Source organism: Phyllopteryx taeniolatus, chromosome 20 (assembly GCF_024500385.1).
Source record: "Phyllopteryx taeniolatus isolate TA_2022b chromosome 20, UOR_Ptae_1.2, whole genome shotgun sequence".
Classification (NCBI taxonomy): domain Eukaryota; kingdom Metazoa; phylum Chordata; class Actinopteri; order Syngnathiformes; family Syngnathidae; genus Phyllopteryx; species Phyllopteryx taeniolatus.
The window spans coordinates 10,791,678-10,807,500 of record NC_084521.1 but is presented as its reverse complement, the minus strand read 5'-3'; the positions used below and the strand labels follow the sequence as shown (position 1 = coordinate 10,807,500).

The following is a 15,823-nucleotide window of genomic DNA, read 5'->3' as shown; positions in this document are numbered from 1 at the left end:
TAACAGTTGTACTATTTAGTTATTTCCCCTAGAATCTTTTGTTTGCTTTCTGTGTTTCAAATCAGTTGTCCATCCATCCATCCATTTTCTGAGCCGCTTCTCCTCACTAGGGTCGCGGGCGTGCTGGAGCCTATCCCAGCTGTCATCGGGCAGGAGGCGGGGTACACCCTGAACTGGTTGCCAGCCAATCGCAGGACTCAAATCAGTTGTGATGTTAAAAAAAACTACATGTACCTGAGGTTTGTTTTTTGTTCACAGACTATATATTGCAAACATTTCAAAACAAAATATGTGACATTGCGGTCTTCTCTCACTCGTCACGAGAAAGAAAGAAAGGTAGAAGGTTTGCTGTAGCCACTAGTGGGTGACAAGCGAATAAAGCAACACAACTAAATGCAAAATGGAGAAAAACTGGTGGATGGTGATACATTTTAATTTTTAATCAGCCAATTGTATTTTAAAAGGCGGAATTTTCGATAATAAAAAAAATAAAATGAAAAATAGCCATCTTTCGTCCAATCTTGTACCTCTAGTACGATTTTTCAGAAACCACTGTAACTGAGGAAAAACAACCAATCAGACAGGAAAAAAAAATTTCATGTTAGATCTGCAAGTTGTTACCATGGCTACCACCAGCAAGACCACACAAAGCCCATTAAGGTATGATGTTCCTAACCATGCGCCATGACAAACAAAAGTTGCATAACTAACACAGTAATCATTACAAGCCAAGCTCGACCCCAAGAGCTACACTACAACATCTGAATGCATAAGACTAATACAAATGTAACACCAAAATATTCCAATACATAAAACTTCATTCAGATCATTGAAAAGACTTTCTTAATACTTCAATTTAAGATTTGACATTTTCTCGTATAACATAAGATAAGCGCTACTGCTACTTTCAGAATCATCTTTCTTGGCCTATGTTAAAGAACGCAAGGAATTTGTCTCTGGTAGTTGGAGCCACTCTAGTACGACAACAAACAGCCACTATGATAAATATACATTTAGAACATAAAAACACAAGTACGGAGAGTCATTGAGCAATAAAAGGCTACCAGTTTGACAGTTTGGGTTTTTGAAGGCAAGACAAAACGGGGAAGACCCAAGTGCAGGGAAGCAGGGAGGGGGAAGCAGTCAAAAAATGCTATTTAATTCCAAAAGCAAAGGAAAACAAGGATCACGGAAAAATCTAAATACTAAATTAGCAAAGTACAAAATCTAAACACAAAATAACAAAGAAACACTTTAGTAAACCTAAAACTGGAAACAAGACAATAACTGAGCAACACTACAACATGTGACAATAACATAACAATAGCTACAATGACACCTGACAAAGAACCGACAAGGACTGAAAGAAACCAGGGAACTAAATACACACAAATTGACGAGCCAACGAGGAACACCTGTGCAAGACACGAGTGGCTGGAGGGAGCTGATTGGTCAACACAAGGTAGAAGGTTGACGAGAACAGGTGGACACAATAACCAAATAAGCACACAAGACATGGAAAACATGAGACACAGGGAAAACCATGGAACTAAACCAAACACAAACCAAACCAAAACACACACCATGACACTTTTACCACTTCTGTGTAATATGTTAATTATTGGTGTTACAGTTTGTAATAGTGTAAACGGCATCATACCGAGAGCTGTTTATAATATCCCGGTCAACTATTTCGCTGTTTGAGAAGGTTAAAATCACACTTATGGCCGTCAACTCTATTTGATATGACTGACGTGCAAGATTGCATAGAGTCCATAGAGAGGTTTGATGGCCATTCAGACATTATCAGGCCAACCGGTGATGAATGGTGCATCGAGTCAGGTTGTGGTAAATCTAAAGTATCTAGTGGGCCTCATAATATTCATTGTTGCACAGTACAAAATAAATACATGAATAAAGAATAGTTCAACGCAAACAAAATTAGTACGTGGACTTCTTTGTTAATTATACTGTAGTTACAGTAGAATAATAAAAGTAGCTCTCACACCTTCATTTTATCCATGTAAAAATAGACCATCACATTCACACAAAGCTCTGATCCGGTCTTCAGCTTGTGACTAACTGGCCATGGTACTGTTTAATGAAGAGCATCTTAAGCATCTATCTCACTGAAGCAAACAGCAGTCAACTGAAAGTGATGAATGCGTGCGTGCAGAGTTCTTCCCAAGCTACAAAGAAAGATGGCGTGAGAAGCTTGCGACTGAATGAAAAGATAGCGACCACACAGCTGGATAACATGCACGTTTGATCAATGAGATAGCGAAGCAGTGAATGCAGATAGGCGCAGAGAATATCTATGACCTGTAGGAGTCAGCCGCAAGCTGGAGCTATGCACCATTCATCACTGGTTGGCCTGATAATGTCTGAATGGTCATCAAACCTCATTTGGACTCTATGCAATCTTACACATGTCAGTCATATCAAATAAATTAAATGCTTTGATGGCTACTAATGTGATGAAAGACCAGGAATAAAAATAGGAGTGTTCAATTTAAGTGTCATGCCTCGCATACATCTCTACACACAGCAGCTCATGAAATAAATATACTTCAAATATAGTCACATATTTAGTATATTTCTGAGCTGTGGGCTGAAGCTCTGTGGCCCTAGTGGAAAATAAGTTGCTGAACAGTAATAGCGTTCTGTAAATCACAAAGAAGAGTTCACAACACTGATGGTGGGATGCATCATTTCCACTGATTTAAATGCTAAAGGCCATTCAAGGGGCTGGCACAACAGGATGCCAAACATGCCCCTGACACAATATGCCCCAAAATACAAAAAATAAAAAATAAAAAAAATAAACGCTTTAATACGAGCCTGACATTTACAACATCTTTGGAGCCAAATGAGTTTGCTCATGGTGACTCTTGAAAGTAGACTACAGAATTACTGTATATGCATCTCTCAGTCTTTAAATTGTGTGCTGTATTTCAGAAATTGGGAAGTCGAACATTCATATTCAGAGTCAAGACAAATATATGTACCGTTACTACATAGCAATGCTGACTTCTATTTGGGGGGCAGTAATTAAGCCGTAATGACTTGGCCTTTGGAATCAGAGCGATGTAGTACGAGTTCCGCTGCAGGCAAAATACATTTGTTGGGAGGATGCTAGTATGTCAGAACTACAGTCGTTGGACCTCCCAAAAATTGTCCTTGTATGGCTGCATGAATCGAAAAATTTTAATTAATCTCATCAAAAACAAAAAGATGACAGTACATTCACTAAATTGAGAAATATTCTGCATGGATACTGGTTTGTAGTTATACTGCGGTATCCTACCTGTAAATCAATCAAAACAATAAAACAATAATAGTAAATCAATAATAAATACATAAGGTGAGGCTGCCAGAAAAAGACTGATGCCTGATTTTTTGAGATCCCAACTAGCGGGTGTTAAATTACCTGTTCACACAAGTGAAAAAGTGGAGGTCTCCATCACTTTTTAAAACAAGTGAAAAGTTTTGAGTTAAGTGGTTAGAGGAGAAAAGAGGTTACTGAGTTACAGAAACCTATTGCTCTGATAATTTTAGTGAACCCAGCAACCACATAATAGCCATGTATTGTATTGTTTAACTGCCCATCCTGTGTAACATTGCATTTAAAACTTAGGAAAACACGTTTGGGGAAAAAAAAAAAAACTGCTCTGGAAGTGGCCAGCACCGACTGTCCCAGTGCGCCGAAATGACAATGATGCAAGGAAACGCAAAGATGAAAGGCGTTTTGTCATAGATGACTGGCTCCAAGTCAGCCCTTCAGATCATTCAGAAGCTCCAAAATTGCATCACTGAATCGAGAATACTATATGTCACCATCATTTATGTTTCTGGCATTTAAAAAATTTTTACACCAGCGGAAAAGATTTGTTCTCCCCATCACCTCTCATTTTGCTTGCACCTCCTCGTCAAGGTTATGCAAGCGATGCCGTTAAAACCTGGCTTACGGGGCATTGAAAGACATGATCAGCAACTGCAATTTGTCTCAGGTTTGAGATATCACATGGTGCGTGCTAATTTAATGTATTTGCCTATACTCCCTGAACGCGTAAAATAAACTGTGCAACAATTTAGCGTGTTTGGCAGATGCAATTCTGAGTGGGCCTGGTTAGTAGATCAGCTTATGTTTGCGTGGGCATTCAAGTGTCTGCCCATTTTTAAAAACATTTAGTTAATAAGGCCTTAAGATTGTTGTCACAGATTGCTGTCAGTTAAATTGTGTTTTCACAAACAAATCAAATACTCCCTAATTGCAGTTGTCAGCAATTTTTGTCTCTTTACATCTGACTTCATTTCACCAAGGAACACTTTGAGGTTGAGTAAGTGACGAGGAGATAATTTCAAGGGCAGACATGGAAGAGTCATTTTTGTTTCTGCTTGGCCAACCTGAAAGTTAATCCGAATCTTCCAGGCTGCAGCTCCTACACGCATTCGAGGCAGTTGTTGCAGTGAGGGGTGAAAAGAATAAAATGTACTTCTATTTAGTTTTTCCCTTTCAAACCACTATTATTAAGTCGTTTTAATACGTTTAATGGTCACTCTCAGAAATGTATGAATTTAACACCCTGCTTATTTTTATAGTCTGTGGCAGTTTGCAGTTGTGTCGAAATGCACGATGCTGTGTAGTGATGCTACTACTTTTTTCTAAAACCATAGTTTTAGAGTGGATTTTATTAGATTGTGCAAGTGTATCGTGTTTTGTTTTATCCATCCTTCCATCCATCCATTTTCTGTACCGCTTATCCTAACAAGGGTCGCGGGCGTGTTGGAGCCTATCACAGCTATCCTCGAGCGAGAAGCGGGGGACACTCTGAACTGGCCGCCAGCCAATCGCAGGGCACAGATAAACAAACAACCATTCACACTCACATTCACACCTACGGGCACTTTAGAGTCTTCAATTAACCTACCATGCATGTTTTTGGGATGTGGAAGGAAACCAGAGTAAACGTGGGAGAAAACCCACACAGGCACGGGGAGAACATGCAAACTCCACACAGGCAAGGCCGGACCTGAACCTGGGTCCTCAGAACTGTAAGACAGATGTGCTAACCAGTTGACCACCGTGCCGCCTGTTTTGTTTTAAAGTAGCTAAATTGAAACTGATTAATTCACCAAGACCAAGTATCTCACCGTTGGGAGACAGCCTTCGCCTGAAACTTCCTGACCCTCGACATCCGAAATTAAAACAAACTCACCTCGTTCGAAAGCCAACCGAAATCCCACTTCTTCAAGATAACTGTCATTACATCATTTGCAACATCTGACCAACCTCCAACAAGGTCAACAACACATTGTTTTTCATTATCTGTCCTGTTTACATTTTTCTTTGCGTGCAGTCTTTAAATATTAAGAAAAATACTCTACAAACTTGATCTATTGTTGTTGTGGTAGTGGTTTGGCTGTTGTTATTATCAAATTATTTTTAGCAGTCCACAGTCTAGTCTGCAATTTCTGACAGAGCTTACAACGATGACGGCAAGATTTTTTTTTTTTTTTTTATTATTTGATCCTTTGTTTGAAAAAAAAACAAGAAGCAAACACTTTATTTTTGGGGATACTGCATATGTACTGGATGTCATTCGCTTGCAGATAAAGATGTTTTTGAGGATGATGCTTTTTTTGGTCAGAAAATAATCAAGAAACATGAAACATTCTATGAGGACACTGTGGCTGCTGATGGGTTGCACCTCTGGAGGCGAGCTAGTTAAATACTGTTCTGGTATGGCATGAAAACAGCAGGGTGACATATATGAAGAGGGGTGAATGTGATTCAAAATGCTTCATGCTGGGTGGGACAGCGGTATGTACTGCATCATGGAGGCATGACATGTATTTATTCATGATCAGGGCATGCACTAGTAGGAGGACAGAACTGCAGTCGAAATATTTGATTGGTTCCAACATAAACCAGCTGAGAAAATTTTAGCCTTTGGAGAAGTCAATTTCTGTGGTCTTTTGTGTGCTTGTTTAGTGTGCAAAAGTCATGAATACAAAGAAAATTTTACAGGTGGATGGCATCCCAGGTCAGATTATTATTTTTATGTTTCTCTCTCTTCCGAACTGCTTACAATAATAAGGTTGTTGTATGGAAATGAAATGCATTTTAGTAGATGCAGAACATTTTGTTCCAGAAGAAAAACAACTAACCAAAAGAAAACATGTTTGGCTTCAATGCGAGCATATGTTCACTGAGCATTTCCAATTATTTCTAAAGCCCTGTCAATCCAGTAAACGAACATTGTTTTTCCCTATAGACATTTTTATTTTTGAGAGTTTAGAACCCCCGTTTAGAGAGTGGTTTAATACTGTAAAACCTGTATGATGCAGCACAATCCCACACCACTGCAATATCGCTCAGTATAAAGAAAAACTAAGCATTAATGTTCTTTGTAAAGGCTGCATCTTGACATGGCCCAATCAATATCGTTTGTGTCATTATAAACAAATACTAAACACATACATCATTATTATCTTTATGTAACAACATTTCCATTTTGAGCAGGAGCAGTTGTGCTGAAGTTGGTTCGTGTGTTGTCATCTCAACACACGTACATGCACAATGGATGACTTGTGTTTCCTGTATTGTAAACAGCCTACACGATACAAAAAGATGGGGCCGACTTCAACATAATTGCCTTTAATGTTTCTCATAAATCATAGCTCTGTGCGGGAATATGTGTGTGTGTATGTGTGTGTGCGTGTATGTATCGGGGTGCATTTCTGTAGGCTATGAGGAACATTTCAAATCCATGACACCCCCTGATAAAGTCTCTCATTACAACACAAATAAACAATCGAGATGTATTCACACATCAATTTGTTAAAGTGTGAGAGCACAGTGAGCGGGAGGTTCTGAAGGACAATTTATATAGAAACACCTCAGAGGGAGGTTTGCATGATGGAATTGGCTTTCAGAATGTGTATGTACACTATGCATAGACACGCTGAGAACCCTTACGATCACAAATGCACACAAAACAAAATCCTACATGCCCGTAGACATAGACATTTGCCAACGGTATTATTTCACCAACCTGGCAAGATGCTTGCATACAAAGGTACAATAATAGGAATGAGAACAGTTGTGGGGGGAGGGGGTCAGTCCTGTGGATTCTTAGTTGAGGAGCTGCAGTTGGAGGCTCAGTCTGTGACCCAGATACCGAATGACACACTGCATTCCTAATGGTCCATTTTGATCACAAACACTCTCGTTATCCTCAAGCCGGCACGAAATCATAGACACGAAAAGTCGGGATTCAGCAGACGCAGCAAACAAAGTGTACTCAATTCTTTTGATGATGACAAACACGACAGGGGGTCGGGAGGTAGGGTACATGGGTTAGGTATGTAAAAGAAACATTCATTCATTCAACAGATATCTAAAAATGTTGAGTGGGGTATTCATAGTAGCTTTCACCATTGATAATTTAAAACATAAGTGAAAGCTGTGGATTCCAAATTAATATTTAAAGTCCCGTGCAAAATTCACAATTGTCACTTTGGTATAGTGAAACAGAATATAATAAGATTATACAAAAAATAAAAAATAAATAAAATAAATCTAAACTTTGCAAAGGCGTGGCACATGGGTCAAAGAAGATCAATTTGGTTAAGACCTCGATAAAGGTGCATTATACCACTTTAACATTTAAGTCACTACGGCATTTGTGGTTGTGTCTACCCCCCAGAATCGGCCTGTTTGTCATCCACTATATACGCAGAAGTAACTGCTCATTGACGAAGAGACGGCCAAACAAACTCAAATATGACGAAAAATATTTTTCATATTTGTTCATGGTTTGACCTTAGTGGAGCAGTAGACAGTAGGCTGTGCTAGTCAATAAAATGTCCAATTTCTAAGCTGAAAAAAAAAAATAAAAAAATAAAAACAGTCAAGGGCATTTTTGTGCCTTGCAGACTGACTTTGGAATAGAGGCATGGACACACACAGGTCTAAATGTTGCATTTGAGTCTGTCGAAGAGAGAAGACAGCAGAAGCACTGATCCGTGATATGCATTCCCCCAGCCCCTCCCCGGCATCCAGAGGGAGACGAGAGAGGTCTTTCTGTCAATGCTACGATGAATGTACAGGGCAGATGGGATGTGAGGAGGCGGGGAGTGATATGGCTGTGCATATCGCGAAAAAAAAAAATGGGTGGGAGTGACATTAATTGTGAGTAAAGTGAGGATGAGCAACAGACAGAATCTGCACAACTGCACATCCCAAACAGGGTTTAATAAATAACCTTGGCCACATCTCTGTCAACTAGAGATCAACAATTATATTTAATGCTCAATGTCCAGCGGCACAGTGACCGACTGGTTAGCATGGATGGATGGATAAATGTCCAAAGCTAAATATATCATATGTGCCCACCATGCATGTACATTGTGCATGTTATACATTTTCCCACAACAAATACAATGCTTTCTTTCCAAAATGTATGCTTGGAGCATTCGTAACTAGGGACATAATATTCTAGAGGCAGTTGTTTAGCAAAACTGTTAACATATTGTATACAGAACCTGAAACCGATCCTGACTCAATTGAGTTTTTGAAATGATTGACAGTCATCCATTTTTAACATCTAAATCTAAACAATAAATATATTCTTAAATTTTTCAGTGTCAAAAAACTGCACATTGTTATCTTTGCTATCTAAATGAAGTGTCTTGTATACGTCATAATGTATGTACTGTATGCGGTAAGTTAACACTATGATGACGGATCCGTCCAAGGAACTACAAGTTGACCTTCAGGAAAAAGGAAGAATGAATTTCTAATGCAATCCAAAATAAAATAAAGTAAAATAAAATCTCTTCAATTAAAGATAGGCCATGTGTAAAGAAAAAAAGAGTAAGTATGGTGTAAAATCATGATCCATTACATGCCGAACACGTCAAGACAGTGACACAACAGGAGCAGCGCTATATGGCTGCATTTAATTTGGTGCCTCTGATGGAAATCAGAGGCATAATCCAACATCGATTGATATTACCATTGTAATTCAAAAGCAATTTTCACAGCTTATTCTTTGTCTTGCCTGCACTGTTATCCTCGCCCTCCTCACTACCCATCTTACCACTGGCATGTTGAGATGTACGCACACATCAGCAGGTGGGAAGTCATCGGATGGGAAAGGTCATTTCAGCCAAAGGCCCCTATTTCATTACGTACTAAGCCCTGTGGATGGTTGCGCAGACTAGCAATGAGTTCTACAGTAGCGAGTGCTTTATTGACGTAGCACATAAGGAGTAAATAAATAGATTCTCATATGCACATTTTTACGTCTAGCTTTAAAATCAAGGTTGTTTTGCATTGCTAATTATAAGGCTATCTTTCCACCCATCCATCCAGTTTCTGTACCGCTTATCCTGACAAGGGTTGGGGGCGTGCTGGAGCCTGGGCAGCACTAACTACTTTAGCTTGTGAAAACTGTTTTACTGATTGATTTGTATTTTCTAGTTGTGTTCCCATTCACCAGTCTTTAAGTAGTGTGATTGAGTTTTGCCTATATTGTGTATAGTTATTATCTATCTACCTGCTAAAACAACACATGTAAAGTGGCTTTTGACTTTTGTACAGTACTGTAGTAATATTTTTAGAAGATAATAGTTACACTGGTGGGTCTGAGTGTCATCCCACAGGGGTTGTATCATTAGTAGTCATAGGCTTAACAGTATGGATGGATGCACTACTACATTTAATTTGAGCTCTTTAATAACAGGCTCTAATGTTTCAGAGAGGGCTACGGACCTCAGCTCTCCACCTGAGACGGAGCGCGAGAGACATCTCTGGATCTCATTTCAGGTTGACAAGATTTCAGATTCAATTAAATCTGTCTTGCAGCACCATCTCTCGTCACACACAAACCAGACGCCCCCATGCTTCAAGGTCTCGATCGCAGCGCTGCATGATCATTCCAAACCTAATCACTGTGGGTTTGTCTGATGTAGGCCCATCGCTGCCCAATCTGATTCACATCAAACGGACAAAGGCATTGGAGGAGAAACCGGGTAGCCAACCCTTCCACTTCTTCAGTTTCCCCCCATGGCTCAAACAGTCAGCTCTCATTGTCGTGTGGTGGCTAAAGTCACAGAGAGTCCTGTCTTCCCCCTCCTTAATCCGATCACTTAATGTCTCTCCTTACATCTAAATGCTGTACCCCACCAAAGAACTGAAAGTGGTGTCCAATTCTTTGAGGCCTGCAACACAGCTGGTTCCAGGTTTATATATATATATGTATATAACAGACATCTATAGTACGTTCATCTATTTAGCGCAACTTGTAATGGAGGTCAAAGGTGAGAGCGTGATTGACAACATAATAATTGAATTTAGTTCATCATGGGTACTTTAATCCAAGAAAAGGAATTCCCTAGTCCTTCACCACCATTTTTTTCCCCTTATGTCATCACAAAGCAATGAAAGCATAATGTGCGTTTACATGTAATTATCTTTGTTGTATTACTATTGTTATTTTTCACAATTCACCAGCTGGAATTCATTCCCATGCAGATGATCCAGCTTGATACGTTGTCTTACTACATACATTATGATGAGTGAGGTGGGGCCAAAGAGGAATAATTATCATTTTTAACCAGATTACATTGAGCAGATGTTGCAGAACACGTGGAGGTGTCTAATGGCTGTCTTCAATTCAGTTGCGGCAAAACACAACCAGCATATGTGAATGTGCGTTGAGGATGGCAGAGACAAACAGTGGCGCAGGAGGTTGGAAAGTCATATTTTTATCAGGCGGGCTGGCGAGATGGTCTTGTGCATGGGAGAGAAAAAACAGGCTAATGTATGTGCCATGTTGGTGAACTAATGATCAAACTGGCTTTCCCTACATCTGCTGTTCCCACCCACACAAGCAGAAAGAATATAGGCTAAAGACAAGGAATGGTGCAGGAACACGCTAACCACTTACTCTCATGCTACACATAAGGCGGTCATGCCTCTGTCGAATGGCATCTGTATTATAGTCATGGAATTGCACTCACGTAAGCCTGCTAAGACACACACACATAAACACACACACACACACACACACATTCTCAGTGTGCTTCCATGCTGCCTAAGAATAATAAACTGAATGAAAGAAGGCCAACCACTCTGTGTATTTCTTTCCGCCCTACACACCATTCTTTGCAGCATGTTTCTGGGTAGCCTTGAGTGGGAATTCATCTGTTGGGAAGAGGAAGCCGAGGAGGTCCCCCGGGGTGATGCAGGGTGAGGAGTAAAGAGAAGATGGGGGCGCACGGCTGTCACGGCGAGCTTCAATGTCGGCTGATGGCTCGACGTACTTATCAGAGAGGCGAGGAGGGCGGGGGACCGGGGCGCTCAGGGTGTGTGTGTGTGACTTTCGGTTTGAGAATTGGTTAGGGTGATGCCAGATCCTATTAACATGTCTTTTCATCTACACACACGAGGAAACATGCCTCACGCACACACGAGGATTCACATTCTTCTTGAAAATGTACACTAACATGCAAACGGGTACTGATTCAAATACAAAAAAAAAAATGCTAAATTGCTCGGGAAGCTTTAATCCTTCCCTGCGGGCAGACAGTTTCATGATGTCGTGACTGTGCCACGGTGAAAAGCTCCCGTCTTTTCTCATTGCCTTGTTCCCTTTCCTTTTTATCCCTCCTTCCCCACTCTCCCTCGGTGCCCCAGTTCACTCCAGTGCACACGCTCCCACTCTCACCCCATCACCCCGCACCCCCTGGCCCCCACCACCCCCGCTTCCTCACCCTGGCCATGCCTTTCAATATTGCAGCCTGCACCAGCTCATCTCCTTCACGCTACTTTATTCCAGCAGTGTTGTGCATTTGCATAACTCTTGTCCAAAACAGTTTGCCGTTACACATGCATAAAATTCTACAGTTACAAAACTGATGAAAACACACACTCACACATTCACCAAAAAATTATAGGATACAAAAAAAAGTCTTATCAAATACATAAACAAGAAACGGTTCCAGTCTAATTTATCATGTTAAAATGCATTCTACTTTACATCTAAATAGATAATTAATTTTTTTATTGTGTGGGTTGTGTTGATTGTCTGTGCCATAACAATAACAATAACAACATACAAAATTTCTAGCACTTTAAGTGGATTAGCTTCTTCTAATCACATAGGGGACACCGGGGTTAGATGTCACACTTTTTACTCTCTTATATATTTCTTGGACTCAATACAACAAAAAAAGTGTACTAGATGAAAGACCAAAGTCTCAGGTATATGTTTTGTATTCATGTCATTTTCATATTTTGTTTCAGTGCAGAGTTATAAGAATCAGAATCGTCTTTATTTGCCAAGTATGTAAAAAACCCACAAAGAATTTGTCTCCAGTAGTTGTAGCTGATCAATGTATGCTTGTTAATTCCCATTAAAATAAATAAATAAAATAAATTAATTTAAAAAAAGGTTTTCGTTTTGATGAAAACTGGGTCATATTGTCGAAAAAGTGGTATCAAAATGTGGTAATATCTCAGGTTTAAAAATGCCAAGGAGAGCATGATTGCAAAAATCATTATGGGTTCAATGTACTATTGTAATGTAATTTCACATGATGATATGCGGAAATTGAGCTTGTCGAGTACTGTCTAGTTCACAAGTTAATACTCATCTGTATACATAAGGTCATGAAATAATGAGAATGTGGCTTTGAAGGAGGAGGTCAGTCAGTCACGTGGCAGCAAAATGACACCTCATTAGGCATGCTGAAGGGAGTCTCACAGGCCAGACCAAGACATCACTGCCATCTAGCATGCCTACACAGCCAACGGTAAAGCTTTGAACAATGCAACAAATCTGATAGAATTGGGATCTAATGATCACATGCTAGCTGGACATGAATAATCACATATAGGAGTTTAGGGGTAATGCACCACACTATAGGATGCAGACATGCATACATAAATACAGCAGCCTGAATTTAAAAGGGTCTCCAAGCTGCCCAGGGCTTCTTTTTTTTATTTTTTTTAAAATAGTAAATGCAAACAGCACTATCAATTAATAAGATAATAATGTACTTCTTACTCAGTGGTGCTAACATATCCCTAAAGAAAGTACGACTAAGTAAGTGTGAGGCAAATTAGACTGTACAAGCTCTAATTGGTGGTTTATTCAGTGTTGGGCAAGTTACTTCCAGGATGTAATGCACATGTAATATATTACTGGTTATTATTACCATGTGAATAACTGAATTGTACTGTACGTCATTACACTACTTTTGAGCTATTGTGGAAAAACAATTGTGATGTGAAGTGTGACTTTGCATTCTATATTGCTAAAATGTAGTTGAATGCAACTTTATCTACGTATAAGATTTGACATACAATAAATACGATGATGGTTTTAATCTAGTCAACAATGAAAAAATAACTGACAGTTTTCATTGAATTTATTTGCATTTTTTTAAAAACAGCAATAATTATGTTTTATAGCCACATATTAAAATATTTTTTTAAAAAGCAAATTGCAAAAAAAGTCTACTGTCCCCATATGACTTGTCCCAGAAGAACAGAGAATATTTTTCTACGCATTTTTAAAAGAAAAAAGAAAACATTATGTGCAGCCGTACAGTGGTGCAGAGGGTATACCTCCCTGATACTTGTAGTATAAGGAATACGACAAACTCAGTCACATTACAATCCTGCTTGATTGCCATGTAATTTGCCAAATGATTGCGTGAACAGTGACAGAAAAGGTGGCCAGTGGCCATCTAATCAGAAGCAAAACTTATATAGAAACACAAGTGCGAGAGAAGAAAAAATGCAGACCAAAATGCAGCCCCGGCCAATTTTAAAAACATGACATTAAATTTTTTTTAGGTCCTAAAATAAGGACATTTTCTGGGACAAATAAGTCATCTGGTCACCCAAGGTTTAAAATGTATTGTACGGCACACTACCATGACTTTTAGTGGTAGGTAGTGTAGTTGTGTTTATCTGAGGACATTCAATTGCATTTTCGTTCCATTATTCCATCACTCTAAACTATCAAACACTCTTCTCTAATCTCACAATCTTGCGTTCCAAACACAGTGTATACAAATTAGCCCATCCTTGTTTCCCTTGGCCGTTAACGCGCTCCCAATCAGGATGTCCATGAAATCGGACATGAAATCCAAGTTCATCAGGCTCTCTGAAGACTCTTGCATGCAAATGACCCAGCACTGATGCAGAACTCCTTGAAAGGCCTTTAGAGGGATATGAAAACGAGACTTGCATGGGAGAGGAATGCAGGGATAAAGTGTGACGGAGTCAAAACCACAGAGACATCCATTACAAAGGAATAACCTCATCAGGATGTCTTTTTGATGTTTGGATACAACAGTGAAGTGCTCACATGCAAAACGTGCTCATGTATAGCGTGTGCGTGTGCCTGAGAGCGTTGCATTTACTGACAAGACAAAGCCTTCGTCAGCCACATAATCTTAAATCACTGTCGGGGCTTTTGCTAGCTTCGCTAAAATAGCTCCCATCATTCACTTTTTTTTTTTTTTTGGCCTCTGGTAATTTTTATGACTATTTTCTTCTTGAAATTTAAAGTTTTGTCATTGAATCCACTGGAATGTTTTCACCTCATTTCCTTCGTCTATAACTTTATAAACTTGGATTGGAAATAAAAAAGGAGCATAATAAAACAGTGTAGTGGGTGTGAGAGCAGTCAAAAGTTTTTAAAGAAGTAATGATAAAACGAACAAGGAGAGCGTATAGACATAGTTTTGAGAGTCAAAGAGACGTGTTAGTTCAAGAGTTTCTTGCGTGTTTGCATTCAGGCGTTAAATGCACAGGGAAAGGGAGATGGGTATATATGGGGAGTTACGCTAACCCCACTGTGTGCCAAATCTTAAGTGGATGTAGCACTCAAAGATAATGAGGTGTGATGAAGTCACAAAGGCCATGTGGAGGGGTCACAGGCACTCATAAAAATCACTAAATAGTCACATATCAGGCCCTCCATAAAGGTTAGCCTCTAACCAACTTTATATACACTTATTCTTGGCAAAAAAAAAAAAAATTTTCATAACACACTAGCCTAGAATAGAAAATAAGAAACCTTGTGTCATATCTCAATTGTGAGCCCAAAACACACTTGTCGTTTTATTGTTCAATTCTGAGCCACGTGATGTGATACGCTTGCTAATCCCATTAAAATAATCCACACGGAAGCAATTTAAAGCACAGCAAGGTTTGCAGCCCGTCCAATGTTAATTTATGCTCTATTTAAATGTGCAGAGAGTCAACTCACTTCTTTATTTTTCGGCACGATATTCAAAACCTAAAAACCCAAACTAGCTCAACACCTTAATCTTGTTCTAGATATGGAACAATAACCATTGAACTTCTGTAAATTGTTGAAAATTGTGCCAATTACAACACTGAAAGTAAAAATTGAGCTACCAACAACTGAGGGTGGTTATCATTCAAAAAATTGGGACAAAAAAAATGACAGACTACTGGGAAAAAAGCAACAACAACAACATCACACATTTTACCTGAAGCAATAGTTTCAACAAATGGCTACACAACGCAACACCAGTAGCGGTCCACAACAAAAGCTTATATTTGTTCAGCCATTCGGGCACGCACATGGTTATTCATGAATAAAACATGTTAGCCTTATTAAAAATAATCTGTCGATTGTGCCAGAGGCTCTCCAGGTCCATATCACCCCACCCCTTCACCTTTTCCCTGCATCTTGAAGGGTTCAAGGAGAGGAGCTCCTAATTAGCACTCCAACATTGAAGGAATGCTGTCAAATTCTGTAGGATCCCG

General features: G+C 39.4%; 1 protein-coding gene across 7 annotated transcripts in view; it reads right to left on the bottom strand.

The window, feature by feature from the left end:
- The window catches only part of LOC133470529 (partitioning defective 3 homolog), a 307,047-nt gene that overhangs the window by 90,055 nt on the left and 201,169 nt on the right, over positions 1-15,823 (bottom strand). The window lies entirely within an intron of this gene.